We start from the raw sequence: 23,883 nt of genomic DNA on the forward strand, positions 1-23,883 counted from the left end.
CCCAGTTTTTTGTTTGTTTGTTTGTTTTTGCAATTGTAAATGGGATTATTTTCTTAGTTTCCCTTCCTGATAGCTCATTCCTGGTGTACAAAAATGCAACCAATTTCTGAATAGTAGGAAGTTCACATATGGCAATATTAAACACTGTTATTATCTGGGGTGAAATTAGTTTGCTACTTCATAACAAAAAAAGAGGACTTTCCAAAAATGAGTCCTAGACCCCAAGTAGGCCACAAAATGAACCACAGTTTTGGAATCAGCGTTAGCTTATTTGACTTTGGGAGAAGAATTAGAATTTTCTAGCCTTGTGATTCCTCAACCTTCAGAACTATAGTTGGAGTTAAGAATTTTATGTCATTCCAGCTTTAAAATTCTTTAATGTTATACTGAGTATAGTCCTAGAGCCTGTGGTCAGCTCCAGTGAGTCCCTACAGAATAGCCCTTAATGATTCAGAGCTGATTCAGAGAAGGAAGAGAGGCATAAAGATGTAAAAATTAACTAAAAAATAATATTATAGTTTTTTCCAAGACTGTCCAAGACTTACTAGGTCTTGTGAAATAGTTTTTATTTTATTCTTTTCATTGTCTGCCAGGTTTTATTTGTAGAGTCTAGTGAACTTGAACAAGAGAAAGCTGCAAAAAGTGGTTTGGAGAATAAAAGGGAAGGGATGCTAGAAGCAGGTGCCTTTGCCAGACACTGAGGGACTCCTTCAGGTGGAGGACAGAGGACACTGGAGGTGTAGGTGGCTGGGGGCAAGTCCGGACAGGCGGCAGCAGGGCTGCACCTGGGTGAGCAGAGGCTTGAAGGGTAGGGCTTGCCTTAGCCTGACCAGGCCTCAGGCCCTGGGGCCATACATCCACCCAGTAAAGATAGGGAAATGGGCTGCTGGTCCCAGAATGGCTGCTATACTTCAAATATCAGCAAAGTGCAGGCCACAGAGATACCCGAGGCTGCAGCTGACTGTACCCAGGTCTTGGTCAGCTCCAGTTCTGTCTAGTGCTGTGTTCACAGTAGGCACAGATGTTGACACGTGAGCATACTTTACATTCACTGCTATAATTATTACTTCACAAAAACCTGAAGATCCAGGTTCTCTGTCAGCCCGCATAGGTTGGGTTGACAAGAAAAGACAAAAAAATTCCAGTTTCTCTATGACTGCCAGCACGTCCTGGTTGCTTTTGACTTTGATGTAAGGCCTCATCGGGAGAGTGGGCTAGCACTTGGCCATCTACAGCTTCCCCATGGTGGCCTTGAAGACAGAGGGGCTGAGAGCCTGCTCCATGTCTTCGAGACTGTATTTAATGTTTGGGGGCATCAGGATCACCACACTCAGGCTGTGGGAGAGAGTGGCTGTTGTCCCACCTTGGCCTTCAATGTCAGGCCTGTGAAATGGGCCACCGGGTAATTCTCGTGGGTCATCATGGACACTTTCATCACAGAGGATTTGAAGTGAAAGGGCTCCCTCTTAGTTTTTGTGTGTGATCAAATGTTGTCTTCCACTTGGCACTTAGGTAGATTGTGTAGAGGAGGACAAGGTGAGTGTCAGAGACAGGCCATCTAGCAGCTACTGATCTTATGGTTGGTCTTCTCATTGCTGTCATTTCCCAGGACTCTGGGGCAGCCATACAGATTTTGACAGCCATTCACACAGGCACCCCATATGGCCAGGTCTGGATTGTGGAAGATCTGAGAGGTCGAGATGAGTCTTTGGAAGGGAAGGCCTTCAGGGCCTGGTGGATGTGGGCAGATTTCTTGGAGGAGGAGAGGACAGTCTCCAGGTTTTTCCTGGTGCTGTCCTCAGCCCCAAGCAGGACCTGAGTGAGCAGGCTGGTGATGCTGAAAGGAGACAAAGCCATGTTGGTCTTGGTCTTATTCACAACAAACAAGGCGTGGTAGAGCTTTGTGGAGAAATCTTTCAAAGTCTCCAGCAACATGGTCTTTGCAGAAGAATTCTCAAGTCAGGGCAGTAAGGGACAGGCCCTGGGCAGAGGGACCCTGTGGTAGGCTTGGTAATTGGTTGGATGAGTTGAGCAGTTGACTGGATGCAAGGCTGGGAGGCAGGTTGCAAAGTGCTGTTGGCTCTTAGGATGGTTGAGTTGGTTGTCAGCATGGTGGAAGAGCCTGTGGTGTGTTGAATGGATTGATTTTCAGGGATATTTTTCTCTCAGATGTTTCCTTCACTTTTCCCGGGCAGTTGACTCTGGATTGGTGGGGCTGTTGCTGATATCATTTAGATTTGAGGAGGCTCTATTCCTATCTAGCAGCACCAGCAGGAGGGTCAGCGGGGTCAGCCATCTGGGCAATGACTGTGGAGCCAGACAGCTTTGGAGCCAGCTTTGAGCCCTGGGCCCAGGAGGCCCACCCCAATTCCACTGTGAGTTTTTTTTTAACTGACTTAATAAAGATGTTTCAAACTACATTTGGCCAGAATATCAATTTGTTGGATAAATCTGAACTTAGGAATTTTCTTCAGAAAATTGCCTCAAGTTGGCCTTGTTTTTTTTTTTTTTAACTTAGATTTACATTTTGGATACAGTTTCTTACACTTGATTTGACTTACTGAACTCTGTGAATAAAGGGGCCCAATGAGCATTGGAGTATACTTTATAGCAGTATAAGTTTTAAGAGCTCTTTCATCCTTTTCCTACTTATGTGGAATTCTTATTAATGTCAGAGGGATTTACTGTGATTGAAATGAAGGGAGTCTGTGTCCTTGCAAAGTTTGTAAGCAGGCTTTAAGTATATAAATGGTATTACATATTTTTGAACATCATATAAAAGTTTAAATAGCATTAACATGAACAGAATAAAACAAGATGTTGAAGATAAGTCTATGTTAACAACTGAAGAGAATCAGAGGGGAACTTGAACCAATTTCCTAAGTAGCTATCTTATTTTCTAACTTTAAATTTGGGACAGAGTATTGAGAGAAGCTGACTACTCTGGTTGAATAATGGAAGCATCTTCTCTCATATATAAGGTTCTGTAGGTCTGAGTTAGTATATCAAGGATTACAAGGATAGACTATTTTCTTCCTGATGATTTTTTTCTTCTCTTAAGATAGTTTTCCTCTGTATCCACTCCTTTATCCTTTAGTTTGAGGCAGGGAGTAATGTGTAAGTGTTGTATCTATATCCTACAACTAGTTAAAAACAATTTTTTAAAATTAAAGTATAGTGGTATACAATATTATTTTAGTTTCAAGTGTACAACATAGTGATTCAACACTTATGCACTTTACAACATGATCACCACAAGTCTATTAACTATCACCATGCAAAGTTATCACAATATAATTGATTATATTCCCTGTGTTGTAAACTTCATCCTTGTGGCTTATTTTAAAACTAGAAGTTTGTATCTCTTATACTCCATCACCTTTTTTGCCCATTCCCCACCCCCTCTACAATCAATTTTGGAAAAAGAAGGGTGTAAAGGGTAGTGATGAACATTCCATTACACACTTTAGAGTAAGTGGGGTCTCTCTTTTTTTTTTTTTATCTCAATGTAAATACTCAGTGAGGAATATCCCTGCTTCATTCTTTAAAGGTAATCAATACAGATAAAGCTTAAGCAAACCTCATTTTTGAGGTTATTAACTAAATCTTTAACCATAGTATGACAGAAATAAGAGGGAAGAGAGTGTGTGGAAGGTTCAGGGCAACCTACCCCATATACCCATCCAAGTATCTGGGAAAACACTTGGCCTATTGAACAGAGGAATAGTTCAGTATTTGAAGCCCTAAACAAAAGCCTCCAACCTGAGGCAATTGGCTGTTAATGTGAAGATAGAGTTAATTCTAATCCCCTGATCCTTTCTTGTGTTTTAAGCTGTTCTAGTTATTTTAAAAAATTTATGACCATGAAGAGAAGAGATACTAGAAATAGTATCTTAATTTGATAAGATAGTGAATTACCTACAAAATAGTCACATGACTTTAATGTTATACTTGAATTAAAGATAGTCAATCATAATTAGACGTCTAATCTTCATATATAAAGAATCTATGGCATTATGTCACAATATAATATCTAGGATAATCCATTAATGGACAGTATTTCTTGCATGACAACATGGTGTATGCAATTTGATGGCAATATACAAAGCTCAATATTTAGTTCTTAAGTTAAAAAGTGTAAAAATTCAATATTATCTGTTCCCTTATGAAATTGATTTGACAAAAGAATTGCAACAGATGAACCAAATTATTAAGTGATTCATTAATATTCAATAAGAGGTTCATCTCATTTCACTCATCAGTGATTGGTTTAAGATAAGCATGTGAGTGAGTTTAAGCCAAGGAGGGCTGTCTGCTTGGAGGCTTCTGGAAAAGATTTTTCTTCCTTCTAAGCAGTTGCGAAGGCAACATGACCCATTTCTTCTTCTTTATGCTGTTGTACCTGGATATGATGCTTATAACTGAAAGCTTTCTTGCTCTCAATGTGAGAATGGAGCCAACACCAGAGGAGGCCAAAACAAAGAGAATCACTGAAAAGTAAAGCACAAGACTTAATAAACCACAACTGGAGTCTCCCATATCTTGACTAATATACTGGCATTTGTCTTTTGATGCAGACAAATTAGGATTAGAAGTTGTTATTGTAAATAGAATTTCAGAAAAAACAAAAGGGATGATCTGAAGCTGTGATAGCCAGGTATGAGAATAGTTATTTAAACAGTAGTAATTAGGGAACATTTGAGATCTGGCTTCCTGGAAAGTATTGTCAGTTTGGGCTCGAATAAAACTCTTATAAAAATTCTTTACAGGGTTGGATGGTACTTATGTCAACAACAGAAGGTTACTAATACCACAGCAGCTCTCAGTGAAAGCGGGAGAAGCAAAGGGTTGAGGACTGTGGTGGGAGGGAGAGATCTGGGGCTGGGATGTGGAGAGGCTTCCCCAGAAGAGTGGAGCTTGAACTGACACTGAAAAGATTAGTAGAACAGGGGAGGCCACAGAATGCAGGGAGGGTATCCCAAGTACCAAGGAGTGGATGTGGAAGTGGGCTGCCAAAAAGACACCCCCCAAAACCAAAACCCACAGTAGTAATCAGTCAGTGGTTCACAAACTTAAGTGGAATAATCACTAAGAATTGTTTGTTAGAACAATCTTTATACAGTAGAGTGAGTTTTTGTTAAGAAGAATTTTGTATATATGTAAGACCACCAATTACTTATTGATGTTTGTAACTTGCTTTTATATATTTTGGTATACAACTTTCTCCTTGATCATCTATCACTTTATTTTTTATCGCTTTTTTAAAAATAGAAATGTTCTACCCTAGCTGAATGGTATCATATCATACTAACCAATATTATCACAATTGGTGATATTAATGAAGACTGATAGATAGCAAGATGGTGGAAAACTTTTTGAGTCATTAAATGAGGTTTAATTATGGTTAATGTACTTTGATATTAAGCACAATTACTGTGTTTGAAAATTGGTTGTGAATATGATATTAGACATAATTGATAATGTGCATTAATTAGACATTCCATAAAACAATTATATCAGAGAAAGAGAGAACAATAAATGTTAGCATACTAGGCAATCATCCATGAATTTGGGAGGCTTGCATAATGCAAAATAATCTTTTTTATTGTGATGTTACTGTGGCTGAAATTTGGCCATCAGAGATATTGGTTAACATATGACTAATAGATAATGTATGTTTACTGTGTATCCAGTGCTTTATACTCATTATCTCATTTGACTCTCATAAGAACCCACAAAGCCCCTCTTCTCTACATTCTTTTCCTAGGTAATCGAATCTATCCCCAAATTATGCTGTTCATTCCCAAATTTATATCACCATCTAAGAGCCTTCTCTAAACTTTTATTTATTTATTATTTTAAAAATATTTTATTTATTTGTTTTTAGACAGAGAGGAAGGGAGGGAGAGAGAAAGGGAGGGAAACATCTATGTAAGAGAGAAAAATTGATCGCTTGCCTCTCGGACACGCCCCAGTTAAGAACTCAACTAGCAACCCAGGCATGTGCCCTGACCAGGAATCAAACCGGTGACCCTTAACTTTGTGGAACAATGCCCAACCAACTGAGATGTACTGGTCAGGGTCTTCCCTGAACTCTGCCTCTTATTTCCAGTTTTTTTTTTTTTTTTGACCTTTCCATATGGATGTCTCACAAATATCTTAAACTTTAACCTTTGCAATTTGAGATAAAGTTTTCTGTTATTTGCAGCCAAAGTGATCCTGATAACCATTTTCACCTCTAAAGTACTGGACCTCCTTTCTTCTACACTTCACTAAACAGCTACACCACCTACCCAGTTGCTCAAGTAGAAACCTCAGGATTTTTTTGTAAGACTTTATTTATTTATTTTTAGAGAAAGGGGAAGGGAGGGAGAAAGAGAGGGAGAGAAACATCAATGTGTGGTTGCCTCTCGCACGCCCCCAAGTGGGCACCCAGCCCGCAACCCAGGCATGTGAACCGACCCTCTGGTTCACAGGCTGGCACTCAATCCACTGAACCACACCAGCCAGGGCGAAACCTCAGGATTTACTGTTTCATTTTCCTTCACCTATTTCATGTGAAACCCGTAAGTCCTTCAACTTGGAGGAGAGGAGTAACAGAGAAGGAAAGAGAAAAACACTGGTACTTTGAAGTTTCTATCTTGAAACTGAGAGCATAATGCTATTTATAATAACAGCATAAAATAAGTAAAGGGATTAGGAAGAGGATCTGGCTGAGGAGGCAAAGAAGATAAAGTTCATAAACCTGCTGAGTTTGTCTTCTTGTTTTCATTAAGATTTGAATTGAAAGTTGAAACAAAAATCTTGTATATTAGGAAAAAAATAAAAGTCTTAGAAAGAATATATTTACTGCAAAATTTCTAATATAAATAAGTTTTTATTTTTCTCCTATGTAGTGTATATATAACATCAACTTGTTGAGTAAAATCAACAAGTCGTAAGTTCACAGTAAAACCTCTTGCACAGTGTATGTACTAAATATAGTACAAATCCCAGATAATGTTTTGCAGTTGATTAACCCATCATCTCAATACTGACACCTAAAATTTATTAGTTAATTGACATGTTACATTCTTATATTCCAAACTGAAAAACCACAGTGAAAATCCAACATACCCAGCAAGTTTTAGGGAGATTTCTACAGTAGTTTGTGGCACTATCAACTGTTAGATGAAACTCTTTGTTATATGCAACTTTGACTTTAAATTTACGTATATATCTATAAATATTTAGTTAATATATGTCATGTGCCAAGCACTGTGCTGAGGTTGCAGATACAAGATGAATAAGATACAATCCCTTCTCACAAATACGGAAACAAATAACTATAATGAAATGTGATAAGTGCTATGACTGTAGCAAGTTTTAAATGCTTGTTTCACTATAGCATTATGTAGGCTGTGGAAACCTGTTCATTTACTTTATACATATAACATTGTTCTTCAATGTAGATATTATCTCCTGTTATTCTCCCAGGGAGTCATTGTGCTTATTCATGACAAATTTTAAGTAGCTCCAGGCCTATTAATATATGATGTGAAAACTGTGATTACAGAGAACCTAGTTTGGGAGACATGTAAATAAGCTCACTCCCTTAACTACATCAAGTAAAAATGACATACTTTCACTCTCTGACAATTATGGCTAGAGTTGGATTAAGACATCCTGAGGAGTTAATCTATGCCAAGTGTAAAAATGATTCCACACTACAATAAAGACTTAACAATCTAGTCATAAAAAAGAACACACACTTCCTAGTGAGGAAAGCTTTTACTTTGTATATATGCAAAATTACATCAGATTAACTAAGAGGAGGCAATGAGGACGGAGCTAACAGGAAAAAGAGAGTGCAGAGAGGAAGAACTTCCAAACAACTGGGCTTGGATTTAAATGCCTGATAGACACATAACATATAACTCAGTCATCCATTAATTCATTCAATTAATTAATACTTGAGTTCTTTAAAATAACAGTCACAACAGTCATCACATATTGAATGCTTACTACCTGTCAGGCACAGTACTATGTACTTCATGTACCTTATGTATCATATTTATATCTTAGAGATAGGTACTATCATCACTCCTATATTACTGACATGGATTTTGAGGCACAGAGAAATCAAACGACTTGTCCAAAATCATCAGCTAGTGAATGGCAGAGTCAGGATTCGTATCAAGCCATTTGTTCTTAACCATTATGTGTGTGCCATCCACTGTGCTGGCCTTTGGGAATTTAAAAGTAAATAGGAGCAGAGTCCTTGTCCTAAAGTTCATAATTTGTTAGCAGAAAAAAACTACAAATAATTGCAGTGGAGTGTGATAAATACTACAATAAAGATTTGTAGAGGACTTCCGGCCAAGATGGAGGCTTAGACGGACACGCTAGGTCTCCCTCTACAACTATAGTGGAATACAACTACTTTAAAACAAAGGATAACTAGAAATTCCAGAAAATAAAGCTACACGGAAGCCCAACATATGAAGTTATAAACCAGCGGTGCCATTTGGGCAGGTAAGAGTTAAAGAAGGCAAAGCTGTTTGCGGAGCGGCGGGGCGGGGCGGCGAAAAATCCTGGAGGCAATCAAGCCCCTGGCGTGCGCGACTCCAATCAAGCCCCTGGCTTGCGCGACTCCGGGCGCTGGGGAGCAGCCGCAGCATCGCCTTGAACAGTGAGGCCCAGGGGGGCGGGAGGACGGATCCCGGTCTCCTAGCTGAATAACTGTGTGAATCCATCTTGGACCCCCGCCCCCACAGAAAGCACCACAGAGCTGCGAAATAGGTCGCGGACAGGCAGGCGCCGGCGGTCGCTGATTTGTGACGCGTACGCAGGCACTGCCCCCTGCCCCCGACAGCCGGCCCAGGAAAACAAAACGCATCTGTCAAAATGAGGCAGGCAACTATAGAGATCCCGGTAACACAACTCACCAGGCAGCAGATAGAGAACCTGACAGATGAACAGATAAGAAACCTGTCAGAGGCTCAGTTCTGGGCCATTGTTATCAGGTAGCTTACAGAATTCACAAAAGAGCAGGAAAAAGATATGAAAGAAGCGAAAAACTTTCATAACGAAAGGAACAAAACCACATACGAGACAGATGGTGAGGAATCCAGAGTCCATTTCAGCAAACTGGAATATGGAGAAGGAACAAGCAGTCAACCAATGCAGCGAGAGGAAATGGGAAGCAACAATGAGAGGATCAGAAACCTCTGGGACAGCTATAAAAGGCCCAACATAAGAATCATTGGTTTGCCAGAGAATGAGGAAGATGAACTAGAACTTGAAAAATTGAGTGAAAATATAATAAAGGAGAACTTCCCAGACTTGGGGAAGGGAATAGACTTGCAGATCCAGGAAGCAAGGAGAGTTCCCAAGAGACTGGACCCAGGGAGAACCACTCCAAGACACATTATAATCAAAATGTCAAAAATTAAAGATAAAGAGAGAATCTTAAAAGCAGCAAGAGAGAAGAAAAGAATTATGTACAAAGGGGTCCCAATTAGACTATCAGCTGACTTCTCAAGGGAAACCCTACAGACAAGAAGGGACTGGCAAGAAATATTCAAAGTAATGAAAATCCAAAACCTACAACCACGAATACTCTATCCAGCGAAATTGTCATTCAGAATAGAAGGACAGAGAAAGTGTTTCCAGGACAAAATAAAACTGAAAGAGTTCATTAGATCCAAACCACTGTTATATGAGAAGTTAAAGGGACTGGTTTAAAAAACAGAAGCTAGGGAGATGAAACAAAGGCAAACGAAACAGGCAACGAGAATGGAAAAGGAACTGTGGGTAAGGGAAACATAGTGGGGGGAGGCCAACAGGGAGGGGGAGTGGGGAGAGGGAGGGAGATGATATAGGAATTGGGGATCATGGTAGGAGGGAATGGAATAGACGGAGAGAGGTTGGGAGGAACTGTAAGCACAACTAATGGACATAATCTAAAAGGGGGGGACAACTGGAGGGAGGGGGCCACCGGGTGGAGGGGAGCAGAGGGAAGGGAAAGGGGCACAAATGTAATATTTTAATCAATAAAACACATTAAATCTGAAAAAAAAAAAAAAAAAAAGATTTGTAGAATACAGTGATGGCACCATGGAGGAAAGATTAATTTGTTAGATGGGAGAGGAAGGTTGATGAAATTTCAAAGAGGAAACATGTGAGCAGGAATTTAGAGAAGAAGGTGTTTGGGAGCAGGCAGAGTGACAGTAAAGGTAGAAGAAGCATCATGTGCCACAGCTAAGGGTGCTTCTGGTTGGGGTGAGTTGCTAAGAAGGAAAAGCCCGAAAGGAGAACTACAGGGATATTCAGGCAAATGGAAGAAGTGTAGGGAATCTAAAGAGTTTTAATATGTTTATTAATTTCTAGATAGGACATGTCTCTATTAACTTATTCAAAGACAAAGTAGCCAATCCATTCAATAAAATGTACTATAAAATGTAACAACTTTTAATAAATATTTTTAAAAATTAAAGGACTTAACCATTGTTTTTACTTTGAGGATATAACTCTTAGGCCATTGTACACACAAACATTTAAAAAACATAATTTCCATCTTATTATGCTCTATTAAAATATCTTTTAGGTATTTTGACATATATAGCTGGACCAGGTAATTTCTATCTGGCTATGGGAATCAAAATTCTTGTGTTGAGAGAGAAAAAAACAAGGTAGTCAACATACCTTACAGAATGAGGTATTAAGGCTTTTATCTGTGAGGTACTTCAGAGAAAAATCTCTGCCTGGGGCTAGGTGTCTAGCTAAAAATGAATCCTCACTTAGATTCTTGGAGTTTTACAGGTGCTTCCAGAAAGAATCCTGGGCTGGGTCAGCTGGGTAGAATAAAGCCCTCCTGTAGAATTTCCCCTTTTAGTCTTCAGGTTTTCTTTTACCTCTTCCCCACATAATTTATTTATACCATGAATTAGATTACTGACAGATTTTGAGGAGTAGGTAGCATCGTTTCCAGTATGAGTCCATTAAGTATCGCATCGGCAGCCGTCCGTCTCGAGAGACGATGGTGTAGCTTCTTAAGAGTCTATCTGCACCGCCGAGAATGGTTGTGCAGTCCGACTCGGGAGTGACACGGTATCTGTCTCCTCCCGTGTTGAATCGACATCTTGCGATGATGCTGGAGTGTCCTCTCCAGTGAAGCTGAAGCTACAGAGCCTGGGCAGGGTGATATGGAGGGTCTGCTGTTGCCCATGCAGCAGACCCCCCCTCTCTTCGCAGCTGAAGGGTCCAAGGGAAAGACGGAGTCAATACAGCTTGGTTTCAGGTGCGCCGCAGGAGTTGCCGGTGTTGACTACAACGTCAAACCGCCTTAGGGACTCCGGCTCCGGATTTTCTGTCGGGGTTTACTCCCTTAGCCTTTCCCCTGAAGAGGTATGCCGCAAGGCAGCGGAGGTTTTTTGGGGTCAGAGTTTTCCTTCTCTGATGTGCCCTGACTGGAAGATCGAATCAGCGACACTTAGCTCCCAGGCCGACGCTCAATCCACTGAACCAAACCAGCCAGGAATAGTTCATTAAGTAATTATATGATAATTAGGTAACTAAGTAATTATGACAATCACACTATAAATACAAATTTTAGACAATAACAGTGTTATGATTACTGTAAAGAGGTTTGTTCCCTCACAACAATTTTCCTATTATTTTTTGTGTAATCATCAAATTGGCATTTTAGTGCATTGTAATTTATTCAGTCTTCTCGTGTTTTGATATTTAGATTATTTCCATGTTATTCTATTATAGATACCACTGTGATAAATATCTTAGCACACATAATTTTTTCTCATGTTATTTCCTTTGCTGAAATTCCATAGAGAGAAAAAAACGACATTTTTATGTTTTTTCTTGTGTGTTACCATACTGCTTTCCAAAAAGGTTGTAGCAATTATAAAGGCACCAGTTACCAATTTAACCACATACTTCATTGGCATTGGGTATCATAATTCAACAACAAAAAATAGTACTTATATAATTGGAGTAGAATAGTCCTTCAAATTTATTGTGATTTGCAATTCTTTGAGGAACTACAAGGATGGTCATTTTATAGATGCTGTCATTGAATATAAAAGAAAAGTTCAACTATGACTTAAGGCAAGTCTACATAATTATAATTTCAATGAATAATACATTAGAATTTATCACATTTTATTAAATACTTTCACAATCAAAAAAGAATTCCATGAATTTAAATGAAGTTACATCATGATAAAATTTTCTCTGATCCTCCTCAGAATTCAAAGACATAGTTATACAGTAGTTTTAATAAATCTGCGACACGGACCATGCCCTCGTGGTAAGCAAGGTGCGCATAATGCCGAAGAGGTTGCACCACTCCAAGATGAAGGGTCGCCCACGCATCAACACCAGTTGTGCCAGCAACCCAGTTAAGACCCAGCAATTCATCAACAAGGTGGAAGATGCACTCGGCGAGGGAGTGGCGGCAGATGACATTATCGAATCCAATTGGCCACGTCTCCGCGACGCCATATACAACTCCGCCATTATTGCTTACGGGAAGAAAGAGCGGAAGAACGCTGACTGGTACGAGGCTCACTGGGAAGAAATGGAACCCGTGATCGAGGCTAAGAGGAAGGCCCTTCTGGCTTACAAGGTCACGCCCACTCCCAGTACACTTCAAGCTCTACGGGCTGCCAGGAACAAAGTCCAGAAGACCGCCCGCCACTGTGCCAACACCTATTGGCTAAACCTGTGCAGAAGCATTCAGGAAGCCGCCGATATAGGCAACGCACGAGGAATGTATGAGGGTATCAAGAAGGCAACAGGCCCAATCCCCTCCAAGATCGCCCCCCTTAAGTCCAAGACAGGTGAGGTCATCACTGACCAGGAACAGCAAATGCGGCGGTGGACCGAGCACTACCTCGAGCTGTACGCAACGAAGAACACCGTAACAGACACTGCTCTTAACGCCATCCCAGACCTACCAGTCATGGAGGAGCTAGACACCCCACCTACTGCGGCAGAGCTCAGCAAAGCCATCGACCGCCTCGCTTGCGGGAAAGCACCAGGAAGCGACGGAATCCCTCCAGAAATCCTAAAGAGCGGGAAACCAGTCCTGCTACAGCCGCTCCACCATCTACTCTGTCTCTGCTGGAAGGAAGGTTACATCCCCCAGGATATGAGAGACGCCAACATTATCACCATGTACAAGAACAAAGGAGACCGCAGCGACTGCAACAACTACCGGGGCATCTCTCTCCTCAGCGTGGTCGGCAAAGTATTCGCCCGGGTCGCTCTTGCCCGCCTGCAGACCCTTGCTTCCCGCGTCTACCCAGAGTCCCAGTGTGGCTTCAGAGCTGGCCGATCAACAGTGGACATGATCTTCTCCCTACGCCAGCTGCAGGAGAAGTGTCATGAGCAGCATAAACCACTCTACCTCGCCTTTATTGACCTCACGAAGGCGTTTGATCTGGTCAGTCGAAGCGGACTCTTCAGCTTGCTACGGAAGATTGGCTGTCCACCACATCTGCTTGCTGTGGTCATGTCCTTTCACGACAACATGCACAGCACGGTGTCCTACAACGGCGCAACCTCTGAGGCCTTCCCAGTCAGCAGCGGAGTAAAGCAGGGCTGCGTCCTCGCGCCTACGCTGTTCGGAATCTTCTTCTCCATGCTCCTCCAATACGCCTTTAAGGACTGCAGCGAGGGTGTCTTCATTCACACCAGATCCGATGGCAAGCTCTACAACCTGGCCCGTCTACGAGCCAAGACCAAAGTCAAAGAGGTGCTCATCCGTGAGATGCTCTTCGCCGACGATGCAGCTTTGACATCACACTCCGAAGAGGGACTCCAGCAGCTAGTCACTTGCCTTTCCCACGCATGCAAGGAGTTCGGACTAGCCATCAGCCTGACGAAGACGAATGTTATGGCTCAAGGCACGGGGACTCCCCCATGCATCACCATCGACGGATACACCCTGGAGGTTGTCAACGACTTCACTTACCTCGGGTCCACCATCTCGAGCTCTCTGTCAGTCGACTTGGAGGTCAACCGGAGAATCGCCAGGGCAGCCACAGTTATGGCCAGACTGAACCGGCGAGCGTGGAACAATTCCAGCCTCACTGAGAAAACCAGACTGCGCATCTACCAAGCCTGCGTACTCAGCACTCTCCTCTATGGCAGCGAGACGTGGACCACCTACGCAAGGCACGAAAGGAAACTCAACAGCTTCCACATGAGGTGCCTGCGACGCGTCCTGCATGTCGCCTGGCAGGATAAGGTCCCCAACACCGAGGTGCTGAAGCGAGCCAATATGAGCAGTTTGCATGCAGTTCTTAGCGAGAGACGCCTCAGGTGGCTCGGCCATGTCAAAAGAATGGATGCAGGCCGTATCCCCAAAGACCTCCTCTACGGCGAGCTAGCAGAAGGCAAGAGGATGACAGGGCGCCCAAAACTGCGGTTCAAAGACATCTGCAAAAAGGACATGACACAATGCTCCATCAATCTCAACACATGGGAAGTTCAAGCAGACGACCGCCTAGCCTGGAGGCTCGCGGTCAGACAAGGTACGTCACGCGCGGAGGCTGCACGCAAGGAGGAGGCGGTCCAGAAAAGATCGAGGCGGAAGCAGCGTCAGCAGCAGCAACAACAGCCATCTGCCTTCACCTGTACCAAGTGCGGCAGGGATTGTCACTCCCGAATCGGACTGCACAGCCATTCTCGGCGGTGCAGATAGACTCTCAGGAAGCTACGCCATCGTCTCTCGAGACGGACGGCTGCCGACGACGACGACGAATAAATCTGTGTACCCATTGTTGGATCCTGTCTTTTCATTTGAGATTACATTTTAATACATTAAAACAGTATACTTATTTTAAAAAGATTATAAAAGGTTTAACTTTATTAATACATTGTGTGGTTTTTCACACATCCAACAACTTTAGGATGATTAAAATTTTCATTACTGTAACTAGTACTGTACAAATTGTTATTCTTCTTTCTGTCTCCACTTGGTTATTTCCCTTGGAATGTCATCTCAGAGGTGAACTTATGGGGTTAAAGGATACATTTAATTTTATTGTTCTTGTTAACATAATGATGAAGTTATTGTGATAAACTAAGCTCCTATTTTAAAATATCTACTTCAAGTGAAACCAAGGTGTTTTCTATTGAACTACAAATATCTGTAGTGAATATTTTAGAAAAGGAGAAATGGCAAAACAATTTTGGAAATTATTTTAGATAACTCTTCTAGGAATTAGTTTATTTTATATTTACCAATCATTGAAAAATTTGTGTAGAATTAGAAGGGGATTAGAGGTCATTAAGTTCAACTTTTTAACCCCTCTACACCTTAGGTTCCTAGTTTGCAAAAGGTATGTAACAACAGTGTTGTTGTGAGACTAAAACAAGAAAATATATGTAAAACACTTAACTCATTGTCTGACACAAGTAAATTATCAATAAATCTGTCATAATCGCAATATAGCTGTTATAGTTAGCATATACCAAAGTGAAAAGTCATATTCCATCATTCATTTATTTGTCATTTAAATGCTAGGCATTGTGCTAGAATTTGGCATGTAAGAGTGAATAAAAGTTGTCTCACCCTTCATGGAGCTTATGTTCTAGGATATAGATAATAAACAAATATATCATGTTATATGTTGATTGTGTTATGGAGAATAAAGCGAAATCTGAAAAGTAGAGTATGATATGTGGGCATTACTACTATATATATATGTTAGTCAGGGAAGCTCTCCTAATTTGGTGACATTTGAGCAAAGACGTGAGAGAAGACAGGGAGTTAAAAGAGGGTTCTGGACAGACTTTCACTTGAAAATATGGTTAAACTTTTGAATAAAGGGACCAATTATTTCAGATTCTGGTAACACAGCCAAAACTATGTAGGAGACCTGAAATATATTGCATTCTATATTTTGTGTTAGAAAAGGTGTGACCATCACTATGATGACAGCTACAGTGTCTCTTTATTATTTTACTTAAAAAAAAATCAACATTTAATTTTTTGCATGGATAACACTTTCGCATGATTCAAGCATGAAAAAGTATACATAAGTAGAGAAGTCTCTCTGTTCTGTACTAATCCACACAGTCCTCATTGCTCCCAACAACTAGCACATTAGATTTTTAAAAAATATATTTCCAAAGATTTAAAAAACAAACAAACATGGATATGTAAGACAGTTAAAGGTTTGCTTAAACAAAGAAAACCATCAAACCTGCAGAAAGCTTTCCAGGAGCCTCTATCTTAAAAAATAGTCAATCGCATTTTGCCCCAGCTGCGCGAGATTCCCCATCTACTCTCAGCGAGGGCTCTTAAGGCCTGGTAACCGGAAACACCCTAGGGCGGGTAAAAGTGAACCGGAAGTACTTCCAGGTGTGCGCTCGAGGCGTTTCGCTGAGGTAAGTGAGCTGTCAGTCACTCGAGGTTGGGTTGTTTAGGAGCGGGCCTGATCTTTTCGTTCAGGGTTCAGTTAAGGATTTAACCTGCATTTGTGGTTGCCTGACCTTCCCCTTCCTCACTGTGGCTGCTGAGAGGTGTGCTTGCCCAGGAGTCTCCCGGCGGTGTCTAGAATCTTCCACCCGCCTGCTGAGGGGGAAGCCATCACCGTCAGACCTCACTCTCTGCTTGTGCTTCTAGTGGCTTTTCCTGAATCGCCGTTGAGGCTGCTGGTTAGTAAGGTGGGTCCTGTCTTTTTATTAGAGAGAAGCACTGATGCAGTCTCTATATTTGCTTTCTCAAGTTTTGTTTGTTTTGCTTTGAAATTTTACGTTTGCATGATCACGAATACAAAGCAATCATGTTGGTCATTTTTGTGAAAAATTGCAAGCAAGCCTGGCGCTCCAAGTTGGCGACCTTTTGAACTGTGGATGGTGAATCCGGACTTTATTTGGCGGGCGTTACTTCACTTAACGTTTGAAGTATGATGCAGAAATTCTTCTAGAGCAATGCGCAGTTGATGGAAGTGTGTAAATTCCCGAGGAAAATGTCTCCAGTTTTCTTTATTATGGTAATTTTAATCCTTTGAAGGTGCCTTGCACAAGCAAACTGGAATGGAATGTCTCGCTAATTCTGATAAAGCTGAGTTGTAGGTTCAAATTATGCCTGTCGTTTTAATCTGGTACTTAGCTTTTGGAAACAAGAAGCGATAACTCTCAGGGCTTTTGTTTAAGCTTTTATTTATAGGAGCCTTTATACAGGCAAACCTCGCAGATGGTGTGGATTTGGTTTCGGACCACTGCAGTAAAGCCAGTGGTAATCTTTTTGCAGGGGGAGGGTCTTGCCATCAAAATGTAAACAAACAAACAAGCAAAACCCCCCACAACTTCTGTGAGGTACAGTAAAGGTCACTGTAATCGATATGCTCCATTTAAAAAAGAAAATGTGACGATTTCACCAAGAATCTTATGCTTAGATTAATGAAATCCTTTAACTTTTGATGTTTTGCTGTTTTGCCTTAGTTGCGATAAGGGTCTACGGCTGTGTTTGTTCTGTACCTTAAAGGAAAAACGCCTACTGAGACAGCAGTCCGAGTGGAAAACCGGTAAATACCATGTGGGTGGAATTTTTTCTGCTCTCCTTCATAGTTTTCTTCTTAGTCATTTTTTAGTCAATTTGAGTGTTTGTGGTAACCCTTTCTGGCTTCCAGGTTGTATTGAAGTAGTTATTGAATTTTAAAACACCATATTTTCCCACTTTGATGATTTATAAATTGTGCTAATGTAATTTGAGAATATTTTAATTTTTGTACTGCTTCATACAATAATATACGGAACTTGCTACCAATTTTTGTGTCATAGTGCCCACTGGGTGGCAGCATCGTGTTTTTAGTTTCTTTAGCTTTGACTGGATTTCATAGCTACCGATGCTGTAAAAGTGTTATTCTGATGGTAATAGAAATCTATCATATGTTGAATGTTTATTGCATGCCAGGTGTTGGACTAATGAACTCTTTTATGTGCATTTTCTCATTTAATCCTAAGTAACAAATCCCAAAACCCGTGACTTAAGTATTTCTAGTATTCTTTTTTTAAAATTATTTCTATTAATTTTATTTTTTCCCTGCTCTTCCTGCCTAGTATTCTTTTCTGACCATATGAGGAAGGTGTGGGAAAGAGAATAAATAATAATGCAAGGCCGATAACTGCAGAGCCAATAAGTGATAGAGCCAGAATTGAAACACAGGTGTTTATGATTTCATGGTAATCAGGTTAAAGCCATTGTAAATTTGACCAGATAGTGACGAACCAGCAGTTAATATGAGAAATCTGTGGATATTTGGAAAGAGGTGAAAATTGAGTATCCGTTTTATATAATGTGCCTCAAGACAATTGAGGGTTCATGGTTTCCAAAAGGCAGTGTTTCCTAAATTGTGTTCCAAGAAACACTAGTTCTGTGAGAGGCTTCAATAAAAAAAAGGTTCATGTGGTCACAGATGCTCTTGGAAATTCACTAAAGGATCTAAAAAGTCCTGCAGTAAAGAAACCTGTTTAACCCAACTTTTTTGAAGTTACAGCATTCTTAAGTTTTTATGATTACAGCCTGTGTAAGGAAATGCATTTTACATGCTGGCCAGTACATATATATATACATATATGTATATAGCGATACAGATTAAATAAAATACACATGAGGAAATATTTACCTTTACTACTATTATGTTTTCTTGCTTAACCTTTCATTAAAAAATAATTCTGGTCAAGACATTTTACATTGATATCTTGACCCAGTTTTGCTGTAGTAGACCTTGGGTCCTATTTTTTATTTGAAGCATGTATTAATGGAACACAGAGGGAAACATGTATAAGGCTGTGGTTGAAGGAAGGGATTGATGTAACGGTAAATATCTTTGATGAAGTTAATATTCTTCTATCAGTCCTGGTAATAGTTAAAGGAAGACAGTGTTTCTTATTGGGCAATTGTTTTTCATAAATCAGGCTACTAGCAAAGTGAGAATATAGAACAGTTTATAGATTAGAATTTCCAGAATACAGTTTTTGGAACACATGTTCCCAAGAATAATAGTTTGCTTTGTGAATTATATTTTAAAGAAAGTGTTCAGTGGTCAATATAAACTTTGGAACTTTGGGTTAAAGTTTTTAAACAGCTTTTAACTATGCTGATGGTACTGATGTCTCTAAGATGGGGAGTTAGTACGCAGCATTTTCCATATTTATTTGACCAGGGAACCTGTTTTTAGAGATGTACCTTGTGACCATGTGCCTCTTAGAATTTACTTTGGGAATTATTATGTAGATAATAAAGGCAAAAGTGTTTTTGTTGTAATAGGCATATTTTAGGTGAAAACTTTATTGTAAACTTTTTGTGTAATTTTTATAGCTCATTTAGTCTACTTGTTAATATCAACATAATAGAGAATGTCAGGAAGTCATTCAGCACTCTAAGTTTTCTTACGACCCATGGAAACTTTCTGTCAATTAAAAAAAAAAACTTCTGGAGACTTCCTATAAATGAACCGCACAGCATGAAAAAAAAAAAAAAAAAAAAGTCTTCATGAAATTCTCTGGCATTGATTAATTTCATATAAAACTAAAACTCTTAGTTTTTTGTTTTTAAATCTGAAAGCATGATTGTTTAGCTTACAAGTCAGGTTTTTCTTTTTTAAAAAATATTTTTATCTTATTCTATTTATCTGGTTTTAGAGAGAGGGGAAAGGAGAAAGAGAGGGAGAGAAACATCAATGTGCGGTTGCCTCTCACGCGCACCACAACTGGGGACCTGGCGTACAACCTAGTCATGTGCCCTGACTGGGAATTGAACCAGTGACACTTGGTTTGCAGCCCGACACTCAATTCACTGAGCCACAGCAGCCAGGTAAAATTTTTAGTTTTAATGTAAGTTCAATGAGCAATAAATTTCCAGTTGTGTTAGAATCAGCCTTTATTATGACATTTTGGCAATTTATTCTTGTTTCATATTTGGAAAAAATTGGAGTTTAGTTAAAGGTTATTAGAGTTTTAAAAAATGTTTAATGGATTTTCTTATATTTTATTTATAAGGTGGCCCAAATTAGTGCTTACGTACTTGCCATAAAGTATGTTGCTTTAGATTAGTTAAATTTATAATACCTTTAATGGTTTATTTCATGTTCCATAACAATCCCTATGAAGAGAATTTCCAGTTCTCTCATTTCCTTCTCACATATCAGGCCATTCATTTTTTAGAATTAAGTATTTCTAAATTTTAACATTTGTATATGAAATTCCTACTTCCTTTCTTAAAACAAGGAGAAATTTTGACAAAGACTTTATTGTGAATAGAGAATATTTTACTCATAATAGTATAAAATATTTTCTTTCAAGACACTCAGTATTTTAATAATTTTACATAATATATAGTAATTTCATAAAATATGTATCGTGTTTCCAAAGCATGTTTTCCACTACAGCTTAATTAAACATTTTCAAACATGAAAGACTTAGTGAAAAAAATAACATTATTTATGGATGCATTATAAATTGATGTAAAAAGTGCAAAATTATGTGTAATAGACAATAAGAAAATGGGGCAACGTACGTAATAAAGTGCTGATTATATGGTACAGACTACAAGTACAGTTCAGAAAAGGAGAGATTGGTGTGAGCTAGATTCATAAGAAAACTTCACGGAGGAAATGGAATTTGATATGATTTTTAAATATGTTTAGTTCTGGCCAGTGTGGTTCTGTTGAGCATCATTCCACAAAATCATGGGTTCCATCCCCAGTCAGGGCACATGACTGGGTTGCAGATTCGGTCCCCAGTCAGGGCGCGTATGAGAGACAACTGATGGATGTTTCTCACTTTGATGTTTCTCTCCCTCACTTTCTCCCTCCCTTATTCTCTCTAAAAATAAATAAATAAAACCTTTATATAAAAAATATATTTGAACAGAGAAGATACAGGAAGGTATTCTATATGAGAGAGCAGAATGTATACATACTAATTAGTTAAGCTCCTTAATGTGGCAATGAAGACCCCTAAGACCTGCCTGCTTCTTGGGCCTCATCTTCTCCTAGTCTTTTATGTTAGACTTAATCTCAAACTGTTTTTAGTTCCTCATTTAAACTGATGTTTCTTCCTTTTCTGCCTATGCTTATGCTGTTTTTCTCCTCTAAAACACCCTTACCTAATTTTTCAGTTTGCTAACTTTTTTTTTTTTGTTGTTGTTGTTTAGTTTTTATTTCATAATCATAAACTTAACTCTGCAATCCAGCTAGACTTGGAAGGGGTAAGGAAAATATGAAACCCAATGAACTGCGGCGAGAGCACAAAGATTACAGAACATTCCAAGCAGAGAGGGGTGAAGGGGTGCTCTCCTGAGCTACAGAAGGAATGGTCTGGTGGTTAAGATAAAACCCACGTCAAATGTATTAGAGTTGTCCACAGTCAGTAATGGTAATCTTCTTGCTGGTCTTGCCATTCCTGGACCCATAGCGCTCCATGACTGTCACAGCACCCATGCCGTCTTTCACCTGGCCGAAGACTGCATGCTTGTCATCCAGCTACTTGGTCTTGGCTGTGCAGATAAAGAACTGGGAACCGTTTGTGTTGGGTCCAGCATTCGCCATGGACAAGATGCCAGGACCTGTGTGCTTCAGGATGAAATTCTCATCATCGAATTTCTCCCTGTAGATGGACTTGCCGCCTGTGCCATTGTGGCATGTGAAGTCCCCACCCTGGCACATAAATCCCGGAATAATTCTGTGAAAGCAGGAACCTTTATAACCAAATCCTTTCTCCCCGGTGCTCAGAACACGAAAGTTTTCTGCCGTCTTTGGGACTTTGTCTGCAAACAGCTCGAAGGAGACGCGGCCCAAGGGCTCGCCGTAGGCAGGGATGTCGAAGAACACGGTGGGGTTGACCATGGCTGGATGCGGGAATATCCAGGGCGGCGGCGGCGACAGTGTCTATAAGGCTGCTAACTTCTTAACTTGTAAGATTTTTAGCCCAGAAGTCACTTTCTCCATGTAGTTGCTGACCTTCCCAAGCCATCCAGGATTTTCCTTTGCTGGATTAGAAACCCCATTTTCTCCTACCATAATACTCTCTACGAATCTCTGCCATTGCACTTGTATTATAATTATCTTTATGAATCTGTATCTCTCTACCAGAGTTCCTTGAGGACAAGATCTCTATTTTTTTCATTGTTAATTACATTTTGACTGTAGAAGTGTTGAACAAATGTTTGTTGAATGAATGAAAATTTTTTGTTTCATTTATTTTTAATTATATTTTATTGATTATGCTATTACAATTGTCCTCCTTTTTACCCCTTTGCTCCCCTCCACCCAGCATCCCCTGTCCTTCAGGTAATCCCCCCACCATTGTTTATGTTCATGGGTCATGCATATAAGTTCTTTGCCTACTCCATTTCCTATACTGTACTTTACATCCCCATGGCTATTCTGTGACTACCTATTTGGACCTCTTAATTCCCTTTCCTCTTCACCCATTCCTCCACATCCTCCTTCCCATCAGGCAGCCATCAAAGCATGTTCTATAGCTGTGATTCTGTCTCTGTTCTTGCTTAGTTTATTATTTTACATTGGATTATTGATAGATTTGTATTTTCTGCCATTTTATTGGTCATAGTTGTGATCTTTTTCTTAAGTAAGTCCTTTTAACATTTCATATAATAATGGTTTGGTTATGATGTACTCCTTTAGTTTTTTCTTGTCTGGGAAGCTCTTTATCTGCCCTTCCATTCTAAATGATAGCCTCGCTGGGTAGAAGAGTCTTGGCTGTAGGTCCCTGCTTTTCATGAATTTGAATATTTCTTGCCAATCCCTTATACCCTGAAAAGTTTCTTTTGAGAAATCATCTGACAGTCTTATGGAACTCCGCTATAGGTAACTAACTGCTTTTCTCTTCCTGCTTTTAAGATTCTCTTTTTGTCTTTAATATTTGACATTTTAATTATGATGTGTCTTGGAGTGGGCCTCTTTGAATCTATCTTGTATGGGATTCTCTGTGCTTCCTGGACTTGTATGTCTATTTCCTTCACCAAATTAGGGAAGTTTTCTTTCATTATTTTTTCAAACAGATTTCCAATTTTTTGCTCTTTCTCTTTTCCTTCTGGTACCCCTCTGATGCGAATGTTGGACCTCTTGAAGTTGTCCTGGAGGCTGCTTAGACTATCCTCATTTTTTTGGATTCCTTTTTCTTCTTCTTGTTCTGATTGGTTGTTTTCTGCTTCCTTATGTTCCAAATCATTTATTTGATTCTCATCTTCATCCACTTTAGTGTTGTTTCCCTGTTAATTGCTCTTTATTTCAATTAGTGTATCCTTCATTTCTGACTGGATTTTTTTATGCTGCTGAGGTCCTCATTCATTTCCTTGAGCATTCTTGTAACCAGTGTTTTGAACTCTGCATCTGATAGATTGCTTATCTCCTTTTTGTTTAGCTCTTTTTCTGGAGTTCTGATCAGCTCTTTTTCTGGAGTTTTGATGTGTTCTTTCATTTGGGCTATGTTTCTTTGTCTCCTTATTTTGGCAGTCTCCTGGTGTTTGTTTCTATGTATTAGGTAGAACTGCTATGACTCCCTGTCTTGGTAGTATGACCTAATGTTTGGTGTCCTATAAGGTCCAGTGAACAGCCTCTCCTATCACCCAAGCAGGGTACTTGAGGGTATGAGTACACCCTTCTCTTGTAGTTGAGCTTTGGCTGCTGTTGGCAGATCAATGGGAGGGATTTACCCATGCCAGTCAGCTGCAAGGATTGGCTCTGACCACTGACCACCAACATCTACCCTCAGTTGAGGATCAAGGGACAGGGTGGTGGTGCTCTGATGTGGTCTGTGACTGTCCACTGGGTGCGCTGGCCCTGGATTTCCCAGGTGGTGCAGGCCAAGGTCAGGCCTCACCTGTATTTTGCCCAGAGCCAC

General features: G+C 40.1%; 2 pseudogenes; both read right to left on the reverse strand.

The window, feature by feature from the left end:
- Window positions 1-836: 836 nt before the first annotated feature.
- On the reverse strand, window positions 837-2,594 carry LOC150018009 (plasma protease C1 inhibitor pseudogene; annotated as a pseudogene).
- An 18,563-nt stretch (window positions 2,595-21,157) lies between these two features.
- On the reverse strand, window positions 21,158-21,887 carry LOC150018010 (peptidyl-prolyl cis-trans isomerase A pseudogene; annotated as a pseudogene).
- Between the last annotated feature and the right edge of the window lie 1,996 nt (window positions 21,888-23,883).

The sequence above is a fragment of the Furipterus horrens genome, unplaced genomic scaffold (genome assembly GCF_987537825.1).
Source record: "Furipterus horrens unplaced genomic scaffold, mFurHor1.1.pri manual_scaffold_2, whole genome shotgun sequence".
Taxonomy (NCBI): Eukaryota; Metazoa; Chordata; class Mammalia; order Chiroptera; family Furipteridae; genus Furipterus; species Furipterus horrens.